The sequence below is a fragment of the Tachyglossus aculeatus genome, unplaced genomic scaffold (assembly GCF_015852505.1).
Source record: "Tachyglossus aculeatus isolate mTacAcu1 unplaced genomic scaffold, mTacAcu1.pri scaffold_78_arrow_ctg1, whole genome shotgun sequence".
Classification (NCBI taxonomy): Eukaryota; Metazoa; Chordata; class Mammalia; order Monotremata; family Tachyglossidae; genus Tachyglossus; species Tachyglossus aculeatus.
The window spans coordinates 755,512-762,992 of NW_024045093.1; the positions used below are offsets into that span (position 1 = coordinate 755,512).

General features: G+C 46.7%; 1 pseudogene; it reads left to right on the forward strand.

Moving 5' to 3' along the window:
• The first annotated feature begins 5,421 nt into the window (after nucleotides 1-5,421).
• On the forward strand, nucleotides 5,422-6,647 carry LOC119924029 (annotated as a pseudogene).
• Nucleotides 6,648-7,481: the final 834 nt, after the last annotated feature.

Below are 7,481 nucleotides of genomic sequence, written 5' to 3' on the forward strand. Positions count from 1 at the left end.
GGATGACGTGGGCCGGGGGTCGATGGAGGGACAGGTGAGAACGAGGCACGGTGAGGGGATTAGTGGCAGAGGAGTGGAGGGTGCAGGCTGGGCTGTCGAAGGAGAGAAGGGAGGTGAGGTAGGAGGGGTCGAGGTGATGGAGAGCCTTGAAGCCGAGGGTGAGAAGTTTCTGCCTGATGGGCAGATTGATTGGTAGCCACTGGATTTTTGAGGAGGGGAGTAACATGCCCAGAGCGTTTCTGGACAAAGACAATCCGGGCAGTAGCATGAAGTATGGATTGAAGTGGGGAGAGACACGAGGATGAGAGATCGGAGAGGTGGCTGATGCAGTAGTCCAGACGGGATAGGATGAGAGCTTGAACAAGGAGGGTAGTGGTTTGGATGGAGAGGAAAGAGCAGATCTTGGCAATGTTGCGGAGCTGAGACTGGTAGGTTTTGGTGATGGCTTGGATATGAGGGGTGAATGAGAGAGAGGAGTCGAGGATGACACCAAGGTTGCGGGCTAGTGAGACGGGAAGGATGGTAGTGCCGTCAACAGTGATGGGAAATTTAGGTAGAGGGCAGGGTTTGGGAGGGAAGACAAGGAGTTCAGTCTTGGACATGTTGAGTTTTAGGTGGCGGGCAGACATCCAGATGGAGATGTCCTGAAGTCAGGAGGAGATGCGAGCCTGGAGGGAGAGGGAGAGAGCAGGGGCAGAGATGTAGATTTGGGTGTCATCAGTGTAGAGATGATAGTTGAAGCCGTGGGAGCGAATGAGGTCACCAAGGAAGTGAGTGTAGCTCGAGAACAGAAGGGGATCAAGAAATGAACCTTGGGGAACCCCCACAGTAAGGGGATGGGAGGGGGAGGTGGAGCCTGCAAAAGACACTGAGAATGAACGACCAGAGAAATAAGAGGAGAACCAGGAGAGGACGGAGTCTGTGAAGCCAAGGTTGGACAACGTGTTGAGGAGAAGGGGGTGGTCCACAGTGTCGAAGGCAGCTGAGATGTCGAGGAGGATTAGGATAGAGTATGAGCCGTTGGAGTTGGCAAACTGGAGGTCATTGGTTACCTTTGAGAGGGCAGTTTCCATGGAACATAGGGGACAGAAGCCAGACTGGTGGGGGTCGAGGAGAGAGTTGCTGTTGAGGACCCGAGGCAGCGCGTGTAGACAACTCGTTCAAGGACTTTGGAAAGGAATGGTAGGAGGGAGATGGGGCGATAACTAGAAGGGGAGGTGGGGTCAAGAGAGGGATTTTTAGTATGGGAGAGACATGGGCATGTTTGAAGGCAGAGGGGAAAGAACCAGTGGAGAGTGAGCAGTTGAAGATAGAAGTTAAGGAGGGGAGAAGAGACGGAGCGAGAGATTTCATGAGATGAGAGGGAATGGGGTCAGAAGCACAGGTGGCTGGAGTAGCACTTGAGTTAAGGGAGGAGAGCTCCTCTGAGGATACTGCTGGGAAGGATGGGAGAGTAGCTGACAATGTTGAGAGGCGGGGAGTTGGAGAAGGTGGGGGAGTGACTATGGGGAGGTCGGACCTGATGGATTTAATTTTATTAATGAAGTAGGAGGCCAGATCGTTGGGGGTGAAGAAGGAGGAGGGGGAGGAACTGGGGGCCTGAGAAGGGAGTTGAATGTACGGAAGAGCTGACAGGATGATGGGCATGGGTGTCAAAAAGGGAGGAGAAATAGTTTTGTCTGGCAGAGGAGAGGGCAATGGGATGGGACTATCTCCCTGCTCTAGGGAAAGAGTTGCTCTGAGGGCCTTGATGTGGTGGGCTGCCATCTCATTTACACTCACAGAAAGGCGTTCTTTAAACGAGTGGGGAACGGACATTAAGAAGGTGAACTTGTTTTTCCCTGGAAGGGGGTAAGGAGAAGTGCTCCACCCTCTTGAACAAATTATTCAGTCATTCATTCAATCGTATTTATTGAGCGCTTACTGTGTGCAGAGCACTGTACTAAGCGCTTGGAAAGTACAAGTCGGCGACATATAGAGACGGTCCCTACCCAACAACGGGCTCACAGTCTAGAAACGGGAGACAGACAACAAAACATATCATGTAGACAGGTGTCAAAATCATCAGAACAAATATAATTATAGCTATAAGCACATCATTAGCAAAATAAATAGAATAGTAAGTATGTAGAAGTAAAATAAATAGAGTAATAAATCTGTACAAATATATACAAGTGCTGTGGGAAGGGAAAGGAAGTAGATTGGGGGGGTGGGCAGGAGGAGAGGAAAAAGGGGGCTCAGTCTGGGAAGGCATCCAGTAGGAGGTGAGTTCTCAGTAGGTCTTTGAAGGGAAGAAGAGAGCTAGCTTGGGGGATGTGGGGATGGATGGCATTCCAGGCCAAGGGAAGAACGTGGGCTGGGGGTAGACGGCAGGACAGGCAAGAACGAGGCACAGTGAGAAGGTTAGCAGCAGAGGAGCGGAGGATTTGTGCTGGGCTGTTGACGGAGAGAAGGTAGGTGAGGCAGGAGGGGCCGAGGTGATGGAGAGCCTTGAAGCTGAGAGTGCGGAGTTTTTGCTTGATTTGTAGGTGGACAGGCAGCCACTGGAGATTTTTGAGGAGGGGAGTAACATTCCCAGTGTGTTTTGCTACAAAGATAATCCGGGCAGCAGAGTGAAGTATAGACTGAAGTGGGGAGAGACAGGAGGATGGGAGATCAGAGAGGAGGCTGATGCTATCCAGTCGGGATAGGATGAGAGATTGAACGAACAAGGGAGCGGTTTGGATGGAGAGGAAAGGGCGGATCTTGCCGATGTTGTGGAGGTGAGACCGGCAGATTTTGGTGACGGATTGGGTGTGTAGGGTGAACGAGAGAGCGGGGTCGAGGATGACACCAAGGTTGTGGGCTTGTGAAATGGGAAGGATGGTAGTGCCGTCTACAGTGATGGGAAAATCAGAGAGAGGGCAGGGTTTGGAAGAGAAGAAAAGGAGTTCAGGCTTGGACATATTGAGTTTTAGATGGCTCAGACATCCAGATGGAGATGTCCTGAAGGCAGGAGGAGATGCGAGACTGGAGGGAGGGGGAGAGAGCAGGGACGGAGATGTAGATTTGGGTGTCATCAGCTTAGAGATGATAGTTGAAGCCGTGGGAGCAAATGAGTTCACAAAGGGAGTGAGTGTAGATAGAGAATAGAAGGAGACTAAGAACTGACCCTTGAGGAACCCCTACAGTTAGGGGATGGGAGGAGGAGGAGGAGCCCGCAAAGGATACTGAGAAGGAATGACTGGAGAGATGAGGAGAACCAGGAGAGAACAGAGTCTGTGAAGCCAAGTTGGATAGCGTGTTGAGGGGAAGAGGGTGATCCATAGTGCTGAAGGCAGCTGAGATGTCGAGGAGGATTAGGATAGAGTAGGAGCCATCGTATTTGGCAAGAAGGAGGTCACTGTTGACCTTTGAGAGGGCAGTTTCGGTGGAGTGTAGGGGACGGAAGCCAGATTGGAGGAGGTCAAAGAGAGAGCTGGCATTGAGGAATTCGAGTGTAGGTGACTCTTTCTAGGAGTTTGGAAAGGAAGGATAGGAGGGAGATAAGGTGATAACTAGAAGTGGAGGTGGGGTCAAGAGAGGGTTTTATTTAGGATGGGGGAGACATGGGCATGTTTGAAGGCAGAGGGGAAGGAACCAGTGGAGAGTGAGCAGTTGAAGGTGGAAGTTAAGGAGGGGAGGAGGGAAGGGGCGAGATTTTTCATAAGATGAGAGGGAATGGGGTCTGAGGCACAGGTGGATGGAGTAGCACTTGAGAGGAGTGAGGAGGCTCTCATCTGAAGATACTGCTGGGGAGGATGGGAGAATCCTTGTTCCTTGTTCCATATGGGGCACAAGTCTCAATATCCATTTTACAGATGAGGTAAATGAGGCACAGAGAAGTGAAGTGGCGTACTCAAGATCAAACATATATCCCGATACTGTGCTGTTTCCCGTAACTGTAATTTGTTTTAATGTCTGCCTTGCCTACTAAACTGTGAGCTCCTGTAAGGTTGAGATGGTGTCTTCCAACTGTATTGTTATTGAACTTCCAATAAGCATTTAGTATAGCGCTCTGCATACAGTAAGTGCTCAGTCAATACTAATGATTGATTGATTGAAATACAGGCACTATATTGGTGACTTACTTTTTTTCTTTATTATTCCCTCTGGATCTTTTACTTTTGTACTTCACTCTAGACAATGAGCTCATAGTGGACAGGGAAATCATTTACCAACTCTGTTATATTGTACTCCCTAAGCCCTTAATACAGTGCTCTACACACAGTAAGCACTCAATAAATATACTTAAATTTTGATACTTGATACTTGCCCCTTACCAGTGATTTATCCTTCTGGTTTTTGTGGTGTTCGGCTTTCATCCATAAATGTATTTCCTTGAACTGTTCCAATCCATGTCTTCTTTCCTACTGACTCACTTCATCAATTTATCAAGGTTTTAATTTTTTTTTACAGTTTCCAGCACATTAGGGAGTCCACCAACTGGATGTCACTTGCAAATTTAACAAATGTTTTCTCTATCCCTACAGGCCATCCATGAAGTTTTATTGTACTTCCCATGCACTTAGTACAGTGCTCTGCACACAGTAAGTGTTCAATAATTACGACTGAATGAATGAATTGATGAAGGGAGACTTTATGGACAATAACATTTAGAGGTCATGGTAGGGTGTCAGTATAGGGAGAAGTGAGAAACAAGCCAAGGTGGGAGATAACTAGAAAGGGTTCATTCATTAATTCAGTTGTATTCATTGAGCACTTATGGTGTGTAAAGCACTGGGCTAAGTGCTTGGGAGAATACCATGAAAGAACAAGCAGGGAACAACATTACCTGCCCATAATGAAAGGGTTTGGTGGTGAACAGCAAGAGCAAGAAGATATCTGGGAGGAAGGGTGGCTAAATATTTTAATCATTTGTCCGTTTGATGAACAGAAGACTAGAAGTCATTTATGAAGTGGCGTAAGCTCTTTGTGGCCAGGGAATGTGTCTGCCAACTCTGTTGTATATTATTATCCTAAGCCTTAATAAAGTGCTCTGCATTTGGTAGGTGTTCAATAAATGCCGTTGATGATGGTGAGGAAGTCAATAAGTGGGTTGAAGGAGAGGGATAGTACAGGAGATCAAAGGCCCCAGGGAGAGAGTTAACAAGTGAGACGTAGAGGGGGATGCCTTCTGGAGAAGATTCTGAAGAGAGAAATTGGAAAAATGGGAAGGGAAACCCACTGGAGAAAATTGAGTTGTTCAAGCACCTAACAGGGAAGGGAGTTCGGGAAAGGCAAAAGATCAAACTTGTTCAGGCAGTGAAAGAATTCAAGGAGGATGTAAATGAAGAAAAGGATGCATATAACTGTTGCTGAGCTACAAAACCCCAATCTTTTGTAATTACAGAGTCAACATCTCTGGTAACACCCTTTACATTCATCTATAGAATGGAGTTCATGGCAGTTACAAACAATGTTACAGAATTTGTTTTTCTAGGGCTTTCTCAAAATAAGGAGGTGCAGAAAGTGTGTTTTCTTGTATTTCTGCTCTTGTACACAGCCACTGTTCAGGGAAATCTTCTCATTGTACTAACCGTTAATGTCAGTATGAATCTTGGCTCACCCACGTATTATTTCCTCAGCTATCTGTCCTATGCAGAGATCTGCTACTCCTCTACAACTGCTCCCAAACTAATTCTAGACATAGGCATTGAAAAGAAAGGGATTTCCTTGAATGACCTCATGACTCAGCTATTCTTCATTCATTTCTTTGGTGGGACAAAGATTTTCATCCTCACCGTGATGGCCTATGATCGCTATAATAATAATAATAATAGTATTTGTTAAGCACGTACTATGTGCAAAGCACTGTTCTAAGCACTGGGGGATACAAGGTTATCAGGTTGTCCCGTGTGGGGCTCACAGTCTTAATCCCCATTTTACAAGATGAGGTAACTGAGGCACGGAGAAGTTAAGTGGCATGCCCAAGGTCACACAGCTGACAAGTGGCAGAGCCAGGATTCGAACCCATGACCTCTGACTCCCAAGCCCGGGTTCTTTCCACTGAGCCATGCCGCTTATTTCTATGTTGCCATCTGCAAGTCCCTGCACTACACCTCCTTCATGAGCCAACTTACGTGCGGCCTTCTGGTTGGAATGGCCTGGATGCGTGGCTTCTTGCATTCTATGGCTCAAATTATCCTCGTATTACGTTTACCCTTCTGTGGAACTACTGTGATTGACCACTATTTCTGCGACCTGCTCCCTCTGCTGATACTTGCCTGCAAGGACACTTTTGTCATCGGCTTGCTGATTGTGGCTAATGGTGGGATGCTGTCTGTGGTCAACTTCCTGGTATTGGTTGTTTCATATGCTTTCTTATTCCACTTAAGACACGAGGTTCTAGAGGACGTCGCAGAGCCCTCTCGACCTATGGCTCCTATATCACGGTGGTGATCTTGTTTTTTGGACCTTGCATCTTCATCTACATGCGGCCCTCTACCATGTTTTCCATCGACAAAATGGTGGTTGTGTTCTACACTGTCATCACCCCCGTGTTGAACCATATCATTTACTCTTTGAGAAGTACTGAAATGAAAAATGCTGTGAGGAGACTATGTGTCATTAAGATGAAAGGAAGGAAAAATGAAAGACTATATGGGAAGAAGATTGGTGATTTGTGATTAAACATCTGAGGGAATAGGAATTTTCTGTGCTGAGTGAGTGGTTACGGGAGAGATGGTATGCATTTAAGCAAATGAGTATGAGAGTGTAGGTGCGTTTGTGTGTATGTGCATGTGCATGTGTGTGACAGAGAGTGTGAGCATGTTTACTTCTCCCTTCCCTCTGCTTTCTCAGCCTCTTCTTCACCCTTTCTTACCTCCTCTACTCTTCAGTTTTCCCTTTACCTTACCCTCTCTATCTCCATTTCCTTTATCACCTCTCTCCCTCTCTTCCTTTCTCTCTCCTTTCCTTTCTTCCTCACCCTCATTTCTCTTTCTCCCCTCTACCTTCTCCATTTTTCTCTCCCTCTCTAATCTAGGATCATTATGCCTTCCCCCATAGAAACCCTGCCTACCAATTCCCCACTTGCAAGACATTTTTAAAGGCAGTTCTATTAACCAATGCCATTTCTTTTCATTGTTTTAAGAATAATCTATTAAGCTAAGAGTTTTTGAAAGATTTGCTAGGGTGGCAGCATTTGTACTGAATCATTAACCTCTGAGCATTCATTCGTTCAATCGTGTTTACTGAGTGCTTACTGTGTGCAGAGCACTGTACTAAGCGCTTGGGAAGTCCAGGTTGGCAACATCTAAAGACGGTCCCTACCCCACAGCGGGCTCACAGTCTAGAAGGGGGAGACAGACAACAAAACAAAACATATTAATAAAATAAAATAAATAGGATAAAGATGTACAAAGATGTCAAGCAGAGTGGTGCAGCGGAAGCGTGCTGGGCCCATAACCCAGACCTCGAAGGATCGAAACCTTCTTCTGCCAACTTCCTTTTCCCCCTTT